Here is a 13,198-nt window from a genome sequence, read left to right as displayed (position 1 = left end):
GTTTCAATCAAAGCTCTGCCCTTATCACACATCGGAGAATCCACACAGGAGAGAAACCTTATGGATGTTCTGAGTGTGGGAAACGCTTCACTGATAGTTCAGCCCTCATCTCACATCAGAGAATCCACACGGAGGAGAAGCCCTACAAGTGCTCTGAGTGCGGGAAATGCTTCAATTGGAGCTCACACCTTATCACACACAGGAGAATCCACACAGGTGAGAAACCTTATGGATGCTCTGAGTGTGGGAAAAGCTTCAGTCAGCATTCCCACCTTATCACACATTGTAGAATCCACACAGAAGAGAAACCCTACACGTGCTCTGAGTGCGGGGAAAAGCTTCAGTTGCAGCTCACACCTTATCAGGCATCAGAAAATCCACGTAAGAGAGAACTGTAATAAATGCCTTGACTAGGGCTGAGCAAAGTTTTTTTTTTTTTTTAAATCACATTTGCTAATTCCCACATAGTGGTCTTTGCACCATCTTCACTGTAGTAGCTCAGCTCCCCCAGATGAGTTGCCTGCTTCTGCCTTTTCCAGCTCACCCTTCTTTGGGGTCAGTCCTATGATCTTTTCTATTGAGCCGTAGGAGTGTATGTCATAGAACCATAGAATATCAGGGTTGGAAGGGACCTCAGGAGCTATCTAGTCCATTCCCCTGCTGAAAGCAGGACCAACCCCAACTAAATCATCCCAGCCAGGCTTTGTCAAGCCAGGCCTTAAAAATCTCTCAGGATGGAGATTCCACCACATCCCTAGGTAACCCATTCCAGTGCTTCACCACCACCTTAGCAAAATTAGTTTCCTAATATCCAACCTAGATGGCTCCCACTGCAACTTGAGACCATTGCTCCTTGTTCTGTCATCTGCTACCACTGAGAACAGCCAAGCTCCCTCAGCTCCAGGTTGGGGGGAGAGGTTTGATTCCCAACAAGGTACACTGAGGCAAAAACTACCTGTGCCTGACATCCACTAGGGCTGTACGTGACGTTGGCTGCTCAAGTTAGTGATCTTGGTGTAACAAGACAATTATAATTGTAGAGCAGATGCAGCCTGGTGCAGGTTGCCATTAGCTTCCCCTTGACCTGACCTAAATTCCATCACTTTCCTAGTCTAAACAAACCCTGAGCATCACGGTTATACTGTTCCCCCATTTCACAGCAATTGTTAGTCATCGAGTTCCCCCTTTGGGAAGAAGTTGTTTCACTCCCAGTTGCTCTGATGTTGGTTCAGGTTGTGCTGCAGAGCAGATATTTTTACTACCATTTTTCTCACTTAAAATATATTGAACTATAACAAAGATCAGGAACAGGGCAGGGATAGGGGAAAATGTCATTTCACCCTCTGTAACAACAGAAGAAGATGGGGTAAATCACAGGGATTCCCTTATTCCCCATCACCATCCCAATCCCCCTTTTGTGCAATTGGTTAGGTCAGTATTTTTGCTAAAGGGCTGGGAAGAGGATTCCCTTGTAAATAACTTGTAACTAAACAAAGTGCCCAGGCATTGGGCTCCCAAAGCCAGTGTGGCCCAGGCCCTGCAGGAAGTGGCTCCTGAAGAGATCTCCCTCCTCATTAGCTGCATGTTGCCTATTATTTGGGAAATACAATCCCTATCTAGGTAGAGATGGGAAACATGGAAGTGACTTTTCTCTTCAGCTCACCCCTGGGAGATGCTGCAAATGAAATCCGTGTTGAATGTGCTATAGCTGCAGAAAGATACCTATTTTTAATAGAGACCTGACATTTGTTGTCTTACAGGGATTCTAAGTCACACCTGAATTTAGTCCCTAATTTAAATCTGTGCCACCAGATTAAAGAAATAAAAGGGTTTATTTGGGGGAGTTGTACCTCACTGTCGCTACTGATCTGTTGTGCGGTTGGTGAAGAATTCTACGCCAGAAAAGTGTCAAATTATTCCAAGTAAGATCAAAGATTTGACAAGAACTCAGGTAGAAATTGCAGGTACTAGTGGTTGATTTTCACCCCAGATATGGAAGCTATGGTGTTTTTAGAATCCTGCTCCCTAGTTAAGTGGCATTGATCACATTCCTAAAGGACGCCATGATTAAACTGGGCACAACTGTCTTTTACCATCTGGCTCCAAAGTTAGATGAAGCACAGAGAGAAACAGCTGATTCCTTCAGAGCCATTCCATGCCTACGGGTCCCAATCTGGCTGCCTTGTTGACAAGAAGCACTTCCTTGCTAGCCAAACAATGGTAGCCAATGAGGGAATGTATCAGATGTGAAGTTCAGACTGCAGGATACTTGAATGCTGAGTCCAGAGTCTGTGAAAATAGAGCACAGGTGGTTGTAATTCCTCAGCATCTTCCTGCTGGGGATTCCCCTCCTCATTCTCACTCATGGTCCCATCACCCGATGGGAGACAGAGAGAATGAGACATAGGTCACACCCTGCACTTGAGAGAAAGGAAATCTATGCCAGTACCTGGTTCCTAAACTGCAGCTACAGTTCCTACTCTGGGCGAATCCAAAGCCCGAGAGGTGCAGAGATCCAACCCCCTATTATCTTAGAAACAGTTTGTTCCCTTTTCTATTTTTTGTCTGTTTCTTTTTATGAAGTTGGAGAACTCCCAGTCTTTCTATTTCATTGGGGTGTAACAGTGCGGCTCGGTGAGGGTGTGAACACCTCTGAAATCTACAACGGGAAGATGCTAGGAAGAATAGTTCCCCAAATCTTAATAGCCTTAAAACCCTGCCCTATGAAATGACAGAATGCATGCTCCTCACCTGTACAAGCATTGCAAGGAATTGAGCGGTCAGATACGTATTGTTCAGCGAGAGCTCTTTGAATTCTTTTACTAATGTGTCTCTTAAGGTCTGTATGTATTTTGGGGCGAGAGGGTGAAGAGAAGTATTAGCTACATAATAGTGAAATCTAAGGAGAAAACTAATTAGCGTTGAGGTTGTGGGTTAAATGTCAGCAATGATTTGGTTTCGGTATTGAAATATTCAGCTGGGTAAATATGGGTTGCAAGGCCTGGGTCAAAATCTCTGATTGGGGTTTCGGCATCACTAAATGTGCACCTGCCTTCTTGGGTTGCTCTTTCAGGATTTATAGGGGTTGGTTTTTCTGCTGTATTAATCTGATGGTTGGACTAAGTTGACGACTTGATTCCAGCGCAACATCCTTGTTAACTCATTGATTTCCTGATTTGACCTGAACTTTATCACTGTGTTGTTTAACCCTCAGCTGAGTGGTGTCTATAGTCATTTAGCCTCAGTGACGTCCGCTCTTGGCTTTATTTGTTCATGTTAATAAAACAAGTAACTGGGAAATTGAGTCATTTCTTTCAATAAGCAACCAGGGCTGGAACTTTTCTTTGTGAATTAAAGGGAAATATAATCTCCATTTTCTTCATTTCACACTGTTCTAAGTTAAGGAACGTGGAGCAATAAAAACTGACACAGACCTGTTGCTGCCCCATTCTGTGCCCATCCAGCCGGAGCAGAGAACAAACCCCTCCTGGAGCCGGGATTGTCACACTGGACTGGAAATACAGACCCGTGTCCCCAAGCTTTGCTGTCCTTCTCCAATCATGGCATAAGGGTGACACCTACACCTACTTGTAATCACGCCTGGCAGGAAGGAGCTCCCTATGTGCATTGCCTTGGGAGCAGGGGGATCTGGGAGACACTGGGGGCTATTTACCCAGAGCTCAGGAGCAATCTGCTCAGGGGTGATGCAGCAGAAAAGAGCTGGGTGCTGCTTTCCTCACTTATTTCTCCTTATCCCCTTTTCAGTCTCTCCTCTTTCCCTTTCTTCCTCCTCCCCCACCCTCTGGTAGGGAGACTTGGTCACTTCCCTGCTCCCAGGGGCGCTCACTCTCCCGTAGCTGGATTGGCCCCTGCGAGCGCTAATAGGAGCGAGAGCCTGGGTGCGGGTCAGTCCCTGCAGCGGCTCTGGGACACACAGGGGCAGGAGGAGCAGCAGAGAGGGGGCTAGTTCCCACCTCAGATAGTCCCTGGCCCGGTGACTGTGGCAGCTGCAGCCTTGGTTGGACTTGAAGGGGCTGGAGCAGTGAGGGGCTGGTAGGAAGGAAGCAGGAAAACCAAGGAAAAGAGCCGTGGGGCAGCTCCTGGTGGCTGGGCTTTGTAAGGTACCAGACACTGCTGGTGCTGCTGCCTCCAGTGTGCGCTGGGAGCCCAGGCTGAGCTCCGGGCTGCTGCTGCGGCGCCAGAGGGGCTGCTCCAGGGACAGACTTTCACTGAAGCACTTTCTGTGCCCATCCGAGGTGGGGACTTTCTCCAGCTCGACCAAGTCCCAGGCTCTGGACGGCGATGGAGCCCCGGCCTCATGCTGCCTCAGGTGCAGTGTGAGAAACTGCTGTGTGTAGGAATTTGCTACTTATGGTGCATTGAGCATGCTCCTTAAATCTGCTGAAGCCACTTCCCTTCACCCTGCCCTTTCTCAGAATCAGATTCTGCAGATTGCTATTTACAGGGTGTCATAAACGTATAGCTACACGTAGCGTAAAATACCCTGTAAAGGGATAAAAAGCTCAGATAACCTGGTTGGCACAGGACCAAAAGGACCAATTAGGGAAGAAAATACTTTCAAATCTGTGGGGGAAGGTTTTTGTTCTCGTGTTCCTTTGTTCTCTCTGGGTCAGCGGGGAACCAGGGCATGGAAAATACATCTCCCTAAGCACATAGCATAGAAAAACCTTAGAGTTCTGTCCAAAGGCAGGTCCTTGCATAGCTTGCTGAGTCACAAAGTGTATCTGCCTTCTCTCAGTGGGTCAATTGTATAGCTGATGGTCCGTAATGGTCCATCAAGCAGGCTAGGCAGAACTGACACCAACTTGTCTGGCTGGGTTGTTCCCTGGAAGCAGAGCACAAGTTTGAAATACGGGCAGCATAGAGCCAATATTCATAACATCAACTACAAAAACAATACACAGTTAGAGATAGCATAATTATAATCAGCCAATCAGAACCTCTCCATAGACCCCTTACACAACAGCCTTTCTACAATATTGGCTTTGAATATAGAACAGTGGTCGCAACGGTGATCTATACAGTTACAGATTATGTCAATAACATCACAAGAGGTGACATGGCATCAATGAAATTGAAGCTGGGGCAGCAAAGAGCCACCAGATGTTCTGAGGGCTGGAGAAAAATGCCTTCTAGTGAGCTATTGAAAGAGCTCAACCTGTTTAGCTTGTCAAAAGAAGATTGAAAGGTGACTTCATTGAAGTGCTGAAGTGCCTTAATAGAGAGAAGGGATTGGGTATTAAAGGGCTCTTGAATCGAGCAGAGAAAGGCATAACAAGACCCAATGGCTAGAAGGTGAAAAGAGACAAATTCATATTACATCTAAGGCACAAATATTCAACAGTGAGGATGATTCACCACAGGAACAAGCTACCAAGGAAAGTGGTGGATTCTCCATCTCTTGATGTCATTTCATGAAGACTAGATGCCTTTCTGGAATGTGTTTGCCCCCAAAGTAGCTCTTGTGTCCTACAGGAGGCCTGTGAAATGCAGGGGGTCAGATTAGACGCTCTAATGGTCTCTTCTGGCCATAAAGTCGACTCATTTCTGAAAAACTGAGTGTAGCATTGGGAGCAGCGTCTGATGTTTTCCTGTCTAGCCGGCTTGCTGCCTAGAACGAACGCTCCTTGAGTGGGGTGATCCACAGGGAGTAGCTCAAACCTGAAAAGGGCCTGGCCAGGGGCAGGACATTGGCACAGCAAGGGAGGGGTGTGGCAGTGACATCACAAAGGCCTTTTGCAGGACCTCAGCCTATTGGTCCAAGGTGGTGGGGAGGTGGTGACCTCACAGAGAGATGCTGACATCAGCCAGGCAGGACAGGGGCGAGGGGCCAGGGAAACCTCAGAGACCCCTGTGGCTTTGCTTCAGCAAGTCTCCTTCTCCAGGTCTCTCTTTGAGGACTGAGAGAGTATTCGGGTTCACGGACGTGAGCGCCAGGAGGAACCTCTTTCGAGTTTTCTCCTTCCCTTTCAGTGATTTTACTAGAAAACAGCTGTCCCTGTTTAGAAGGTAAGAGCCTCCTGGAGGTTTGAAACCTGTTCAGTCTGATCCATCTTGGGCTGTCAGTGGTTATGTGTGTCTGTGCTTCACCACTTTGGCTGCTCTGTGAAAAGCTGATGGTTCAAACAGAAGCTGGTGGGTTTTTGTTTTAAGCAATTAGAGTCTAGTACATTTTAACAGGGAGAAAATGTCCTATTCTGGTCTAGCCCCATTTGACTCCTTCTGTCCATCTTCTTCCTTCCCCCTCAGTGTCTTTCCTTCCCCACTGGGGACATGCAGAGATGAACCCCAGTCAGTCTGTGTCACAGAGAGTCTGTATCTCCTAAGGAATGTGGGTGAAGGATTCCAGCTGAATTAACGCCGCTCACCTGGGTTAGAAACATTTGTTTCTTTCGAGCACATAGTGGGAAATGGGACATTAATTCAGACCCAGGAGGCAAGGCAGAGGCTTCATGATCTTGATCTCCAGGAAGGAAGAGAGGATCCCAGGAAGGAACAGAGCTTCCTTTAGACTCAAGCTGGGTCTCCTGGAAGTTGGAAAAGACCCTGGGTCACTGAGGATCTCAAGGGATCGTGCTGCTCCAGAGGCTCGAGAGTCCTGGGTGTGGGGAGGGTGTCACTGCACAGTCTGAAATGGAAGGGAGGACCCTGGAAGGGACGGGGAGGAACAGAAAATGGAGAGGAATGAAACAGAATAAACGCCTCTTCTCTCTCCCCTCCCTGACCCAGCAAGAACTGTTATCAGTGGGGAAACTCCCCACGATGAATGGCAGAGACCACAGAGAAATTTGCCTCATGCTGAGAAGTAAGGTGACCAATCACCAAGTGTGAAAAATCAGAGACTTTCATCAGCTGCATTGGTGGTATAGTGGTGAGCATAGCTGCCTTCCAAGCAGTTGACTTGGGTTCGATTCCCAACCGATGTGATGATTCCTCCACTGGGAATTGGTTTAATTTCAGTCACATTGTATCAGTTTATCAATGGAATGAGAGAATCAGTGTCCTAAATCCCAACAGGTCATTAAACACCCAGTGGAGGAAGAAAGGGGTGGGACTATATAATGAGCAGTTGGAGTCATCCTGGTATTACAATGCTTGGTTCATTTTTTTTTTAAATTTCCTTTAGTTCCCTCTCCCTTTTAGACTCAGAGCCTTTAAGGTCAGAAGGGACCAGTGTGATTATCTAGTCCGACCTGCTGCACCTTGCAGGCCAAAAGACCCCACCCACCCACTCCTGTAATAGACCCGGGAGGGGAGGCAGCTCCGTGCACTGCCCCTACCCCAGGCAGCACATGGAGGCCCTCTGCTCCCCTCCCCCCACAAGGGGTGTGCAGAGATGTGCCAGCAGCACTAAGGTGGCTCCATGCCCACTCTGCCTCCGTCCCTCCGTGCCGCTCCCAGAAGTGGCTGGCATGTCCCAGCATCCCCTGGGGTGGAGGAGTGTCTCCACGTGCTGCCCCTGCCCCGAGCACCAACTCTGCAGCTCCCATTGGCCAGGAACTGTAGCCAATGGGAGCTCTGGGGGCAGCGCCTGCAGACAGCAGCACATGGAGATCCCCTGGCCCCACTCTTCTAGGAGCTGCTGCCAGAGGGTTGTGTGTACCGGTCACTTTGGGAGCTGCACCACCCCTCCTGCACCCCACCCCGCACCCCCAGCGCAGAGCCCACACCCAAATTTCCTCCCAGTGCTTTGCTTGTCTTCCTTTCACCAGAACCATCCTTCTTCTCCTGGGCTGCAAGTAGCCATTCCTGGGAAGCCAAGAGGCAGCCACAGGATTCTGCAAGGTAAGTGTCCCACAGCACCGTGATGGCTGGTGCGATGAAGGTAAGTCTTCCTGAGGCACAATGAACTTCAATGCAGCGAACCACTGGCCAGGCGGTCGGGGCGAAGGGCATTCACTGGAGGTACAAGCTTGTGAGTGACTCCTGAGCACAGGGCCCCTTCCCCTTTTAAGGACCTGCTCCTCATGGCCTGCGACTAGAGATGACTTGGCTGCATCTGGTGGGTCACACTCCACCTTAGGCAGTGTCCATGCTCTGGGTGTGTGAGTGCTGCCTAATGAGAGTCCCAGACACCTTGTCTATCTAGGAGCTCTTCTGATCTTCCAGCTGTTCAACCAGCCCCTTCATCCCACAAGCATTGCAGGAGGGAGCGGGAGGCATGGGGGAAAGCCACTTCATAGGCATACAGAGAGGGAGAGGAGACAAAAATGGGAATGGGGGAAGTATAACAGACCTATTGAGCATAGAAATCACTGCTGCTCCTACAACAGCAGGGATAGGCCACTAGGAGATGGGAAAAATTAAGCCCTCATGTTTCTGCCTGGTTTTGAACCAGGGACCTTTTGCATGTTAGGCAAATGTGATAACCACTACACTACAGAAACTCTGTTGCAGGGCTCTGCCCCTCCCTTCATAAGAACATAAGAATGGCCAGACTGGGTCAGACCAAAGGTCCATCCAACCCCATATCCTATCTGCCAGCAGTGGCCAATGCCAGGTGCCCCAGAGGGACTGAACCTAACAGGTAATGATCAAGTGATCTCTCTCCTGCCATCCATCTCCAGCCTCTGACAAACAGAGGCTAGGGATACCATTCCTTACCCAGGCTGCCTAATAGCCATTAATGGACTTAACCTCCATTAATTTATCTGCAAAAATAATGAGGAGTACTTGTGGCACCTTAGAGACTAACAAACGTATTTGAGCATAAGCTTTCGTGGGCTAAAATCCACTTCATCAGATGCATACAGTGGAAAATACAGCAGGAAGATAGATATATATACAGAGAACATGAAAAAATGGGTGTTGCCATCCACACTATAATGAGAGTGAGCAGTTAAGGTGAGCTATTATCAGCAGGAGAAAAAAACTTGTAGTGATAATCAGGATGGCCCATTTCCCACAGTTGACAAGAAGGTGTGAGTAACAGTAGGGGGACAAATAAACATGGGGAAATAGTTTTACTTTGTGTAATGACCCACCCACTCCCAGTCTTTATTCAAGCCTAATTTAATGGTGTCCAGTTTGCAAATTAATTCCAATTCAGCATCTCTCGTGGGAGTCTGTTGTTGAAGGTTTTTTGTTGTAATATTGCGACTTTTAGGTCTGTAATCGAGTGACCAGGGAGATTGAAGTGTTCTCTGGCTGTGTTTGAATGTTATAATTCTTGATGTCTGATTTGTGTCCATTTATTCTTTTATGTAGAGACTCTCTAGTTTGGCCAATGTACATGGCAGGGACCGAATGGCTGGGTAGCAGTTCTGCAGAAAAGGACCTAGGGGTTACGGTGGACGAAAAGCTAAATATGAGTCAACAGTGTGCCCTTGTTGCCAAGAAGGCTAATGGCATTTTGGGTTGTATAAGTAGGGGCATTTCCAGCAGATCAAGGGATGTGATCATTCCCTCTACTCAGCACTGGTGAGGCCTCATTTGGAGTACTGTGTCCAGTTTTGGGCCCCACACTACAAGAAGGATGTGGATAAATTGGAGAGAGTCCAGCGGAGGGCAACAAAAATGATTAGGGGGCTGGAGCACATGACTTATGAGGAGAGACTGAGGGAACTGGGATAGTTTAGTCTGCAGAAGAGAAGAATGAGGGGGGATTTGATAGCTGCTTTCAACTACCTGAAAGGGGGTTCCAAAGAGGATGGATCTAGACTGTTCTCAGTGGTAGAAGATGACAGAACAAGGAGTAATGGTCTCAAGTTGCAGAGGGGGAGGTTTAGGTTGGATATTAGGAAAAACTTTTTCACTAGTAGGGTGGTGAAGAACTGGAATGGGTTACCTAGGGAGGTAGTGGAATCTCCTTCCTTAGAGGTTTTTAAGGTCAGGCTTGACAAAGCCCTGGCTGGGATGATTTAGTTGGGTTTGGTCCTGCTTTGAGCAGGGGGTTGGACTAGATGACCTCCTGAGGTCCCTTCCAACCCTGAGATTCTATGATTCTATGACTGGTCCAGGCAGAGGTTGTAGGTGGGATGGAAATTGTTGAAATCATGGTGGAATTCCTCAAGGGTTTTCTTTTCCATGGGACTAGATGATGAAGATGTCATCAGTGTAGCACAAGTAGAGTAGGGGCATTAGGGGACGAGAGCTGAGGAAGCGTTGTTCTAAGTCAGCCATAAAAATGTTGGCACACAGTGGGGCCATGTGAGTACCCATAGCAGTGCCGCTGACTTGAAGGTAAACATTGTCCCCAAATGTGAAATAGTTATGGGTGAGGACAAAGTCACAAAGTTCAGCCTCCAGGTTTGCTGTGACATTATCGGGGATACTGTTCCTGACGGCTTGTAGTCCATCTTTGTGTGGAATGATGATGGAGCGTCTACACAGCCAGACAATCCTGCTGTCAGGGTGCCAATGCCTGAGATGATGGGGCATCCAGGAATTCCAGGTTTATGGATCTTGGGTAGCAGATAGAATAACCCTGGTTGGGGTTCTAGGCTGTCTTATTGCCAAGGGACAGAGAAACTCGGCCAGCAGCAGGGAGTGCATAACACCATCCTAGTGTGGGGGTGACAGCGCCTCCAAGATCCTGACACCCCTGTTGGTTCCACTGCTGGTTGTTTTCCTTTTCTGGTGGGACTTTGGGCAAGTTGCTCCCCCCTCTAGGGCTCCGTCCCCAGCAGTCAAATGGGGATTTCGTACCTTCCCACTATTGGAAAGTGCTGGGAGAATCCCCCAGCCAAAGCTGCTCTGACAGAGCTCAGCAGCATCTGACCATTCAAGGTCGGAGCGCACTGCCCAGGAGGAGGAGTGTTTGGCTCTGGGGCTTCACTTCAGCCCAGTCTAGAGAGAGGGGCCCAGCCATGGGGTTTGGCTCAAGGAGACCAAGTCTCCAATTTGTTAAGGGCGTTTTGAATTCCAGTCCTGAGCTCCAAAGTGCTTGGTGTCATTTGCACATTTTAGAAGCATGCTCTCCACTCCATTTTCCAAATCATTCATGAAACTATTGACTAGTACCGGACCCCGGACTGATCCCTGCCGGACCCACTAGGTGCACCCTCTCCGTTGGGCAGCCAAACCTGGAGAAGGGCCCTTGGAGTCTGGGCTTTCAACCAGCTCTGCACCCACATGACACTGATTGCAGCTCGACCACATTTCCCTGTTTTTTTTGTGAGAATGTCCTGCGGTACTGTGTCAAAAGTCTTAGTAACCCCAAGATAGATCCCATCTACTGTTTACCCACCTCCACTAGGCCCGGAACCCTGCCAAAGAAGGAAAGAGGCTGGGTTTGGAATGATTTGTTCTTGACAAATCCATGCTCACTCGTCCTAAGAATCAAATTATCCTGTAGGTGCTGCTGACAAACTGATTGTTTAAGAATGTATTCCAGTATCTCTCCAGCTATGGAAGTGAGGCTAGCTAGTCTGCAAGTCCCAGGGGTCTCTTTGTTCCCCTTTGAAAGATAGGTCCTGTCTTGTTCATGGATGGGAAGATGTTCTTTTTCAGGGATCTCAGACAAGAACTGGGGCACAACACCTGGTTTCTTAAGGCCACAAAAATGGAGGCAGGAACCTCTTCTCTCCTGCTGGCAAAGAATCCCAGGTACCGAAAAGACAGAGACTCACATCCCTGAATGGGCTTTAAGAAAGGCAATGGTTAAAAAGTTTGGCCCCAACCATTTCTTTTTTCCGCAGACTAGACATTTTAGCAAACTTTAGAATTCCTTGGTGCTAAACACCGTGAAACTCCCCTTTCTCCTTCACAGAGGGCTTTATCACCCCTTATCTCACTCAGGCTCACAACTGCCCAGAGTTCAAGAACTGTCCCTGTTCCCATTGGTCCAGAGAAGGGAAATGACCTACCCAAGGGCCTACACAGCAAGGCAGTGGCAGAGCCAGAAAGAGAAGCCACCAGTTCCGACTCCTGTTCTAACGGACAAAAAAACTCCAGAGGCGGGGATAGAGCCCAGGAATTGAAATGGTGGGGAAATTTCATTTAAACCGTTTCTGTCAGAAAATCCCATTCAGACTAAACCAGTTTGTTTCTCGAAATCATAACAAGTGGGATGAAAGTTCTTTGCAAAAAGATTTTGTTGCAAAACAAAAGCATCTCCTGTTTGTCACAGTGTGTTAGATTGTCTTGTCACACACAAAGAGGAGACACTTCGATCTCAAACATTAGATAAGATGCTTCAATCTGAGCTAAGTCATTGCTGCTCTTAACAATTAAAAAATAAAAAAATACAAATAAAATAGATTGTTTCAGCTATTCTATTATGTCATAATCTGCTCTGAGTAAACGTGATAGGACACCTCATATTATGCACTACTCCTAGTGACACTCCCCAATGGATCCCCATCCTCCACCTACCGTGAGGTAGGTAGGAGAGGATCATTATTATCCCTACTGGAAAGAGGGAGAAGCTAAGGCTGAGAATGGAGAATTGACTTGTCTGAGGTCACACAGCCAGTCAGTGGCAGAGTTGGGAATAGGACCCAAGAGCCCTGATTTTCAAACTAACCATCGGATCTTGAATTTCAGACATTGAATGACCTGAATAAAGTGCTCTCAGATGAACTCCTGACCAACAACAGTGCACAGGAATTATTCAGCAAGTATTTGAGGAGAGCTGCAGTGTTAGAGAGAATCATGAACTGCTCAGAGACCATTAATGCAGAGAAGCAGCAAAATTTGTCAAACACAGAACTGGTTCTGACTTATTTCCTTGGTCTTAAAAGAGACCAACAAGGACCTGAGTCTCCTCCCTGTCAATAACCCCCTGCTCAGCCAATCAGGGTAGAGACTGAGGACAGGAGGCGGAGGGTTCTCACCAGAGAGCCCAAAGGATGGCCCAGGTCACTGGTGGGGATCAAATAAAATTCAGAATAAAATTCGGCCTCCTTAAGCTTGTGTTTTCCATGCTTAGAATTCAACTGTCACCAGATGGATCAGACTGAACAGGTTTCAAAGCTCCAGGAGGCTCTTACCTTCTAAACAGGGACGGCTGTTTTCTAGTAAAATCACTAAGAGGGAAGGAGAAAACTCGAAAGAGGTTCCTCCTGGCGCTCACGTCCGTGAACCCGAATACTCCCTCAGTCCTCAAAGAGAGACCTGGAGAAGGAGACTTGCTGCAGCAAAGCCACAGGGGTCTCTGAGGTTTCCCTGGCCCCTCGCCCCTGTCCTGCCTGGCTGATGTCAGCATCTCTCTGTGAGGTCACCACCTCCCCACCAC

The 13,198-nt window shown here is 48.0% G+C and overlaps 2 non-coding genes across 2 annotated transcripts; one reads left to right on the top strand and one right to left on the bottom strand.

Annotated features, from left to right (window-relative positions):
- The first annotated feature begins 6,875 nt into the window (after window positions 1–6,875).
- Window positions 6,876–6,947, top strand: TRNAG-UCC. Its single transcript has one exon. It is a non-coding gene; the product is annotated as a tRNA-Gly (tRNA).
- A 1,388-nt stretch (window positions 6,948–8,335) lies between these two features.
- On the bottom strand, window positions 8,336–8,408 carry TRNAV-AAC. The gene has a single exon. It is a non-coding gene; the product is annotated as a tRNA-Val (tRNA).
- Between the last annotated feature and the right edge of the window lie 4,790 nt (window positions 8,409–13,198).

This window comes from Mauremys reevesii, linkage group 14 (genome assembly GCF_016161935.1).
Source record: "Mauremys reevesii isolate NIE-2019 linkage group 14, ASM1616193v1, whole genome shotgun sequence".
NCBI classification, from domain to species: domain Eukaryota; kingdom Metazoa; phylum Chordata; order Testudines; family Geoemydidae; genus Mauremys; species Mauremys reevesii.
This window is presented reverse-complemented; position numbering and strand designations above follow the sequence as displayed.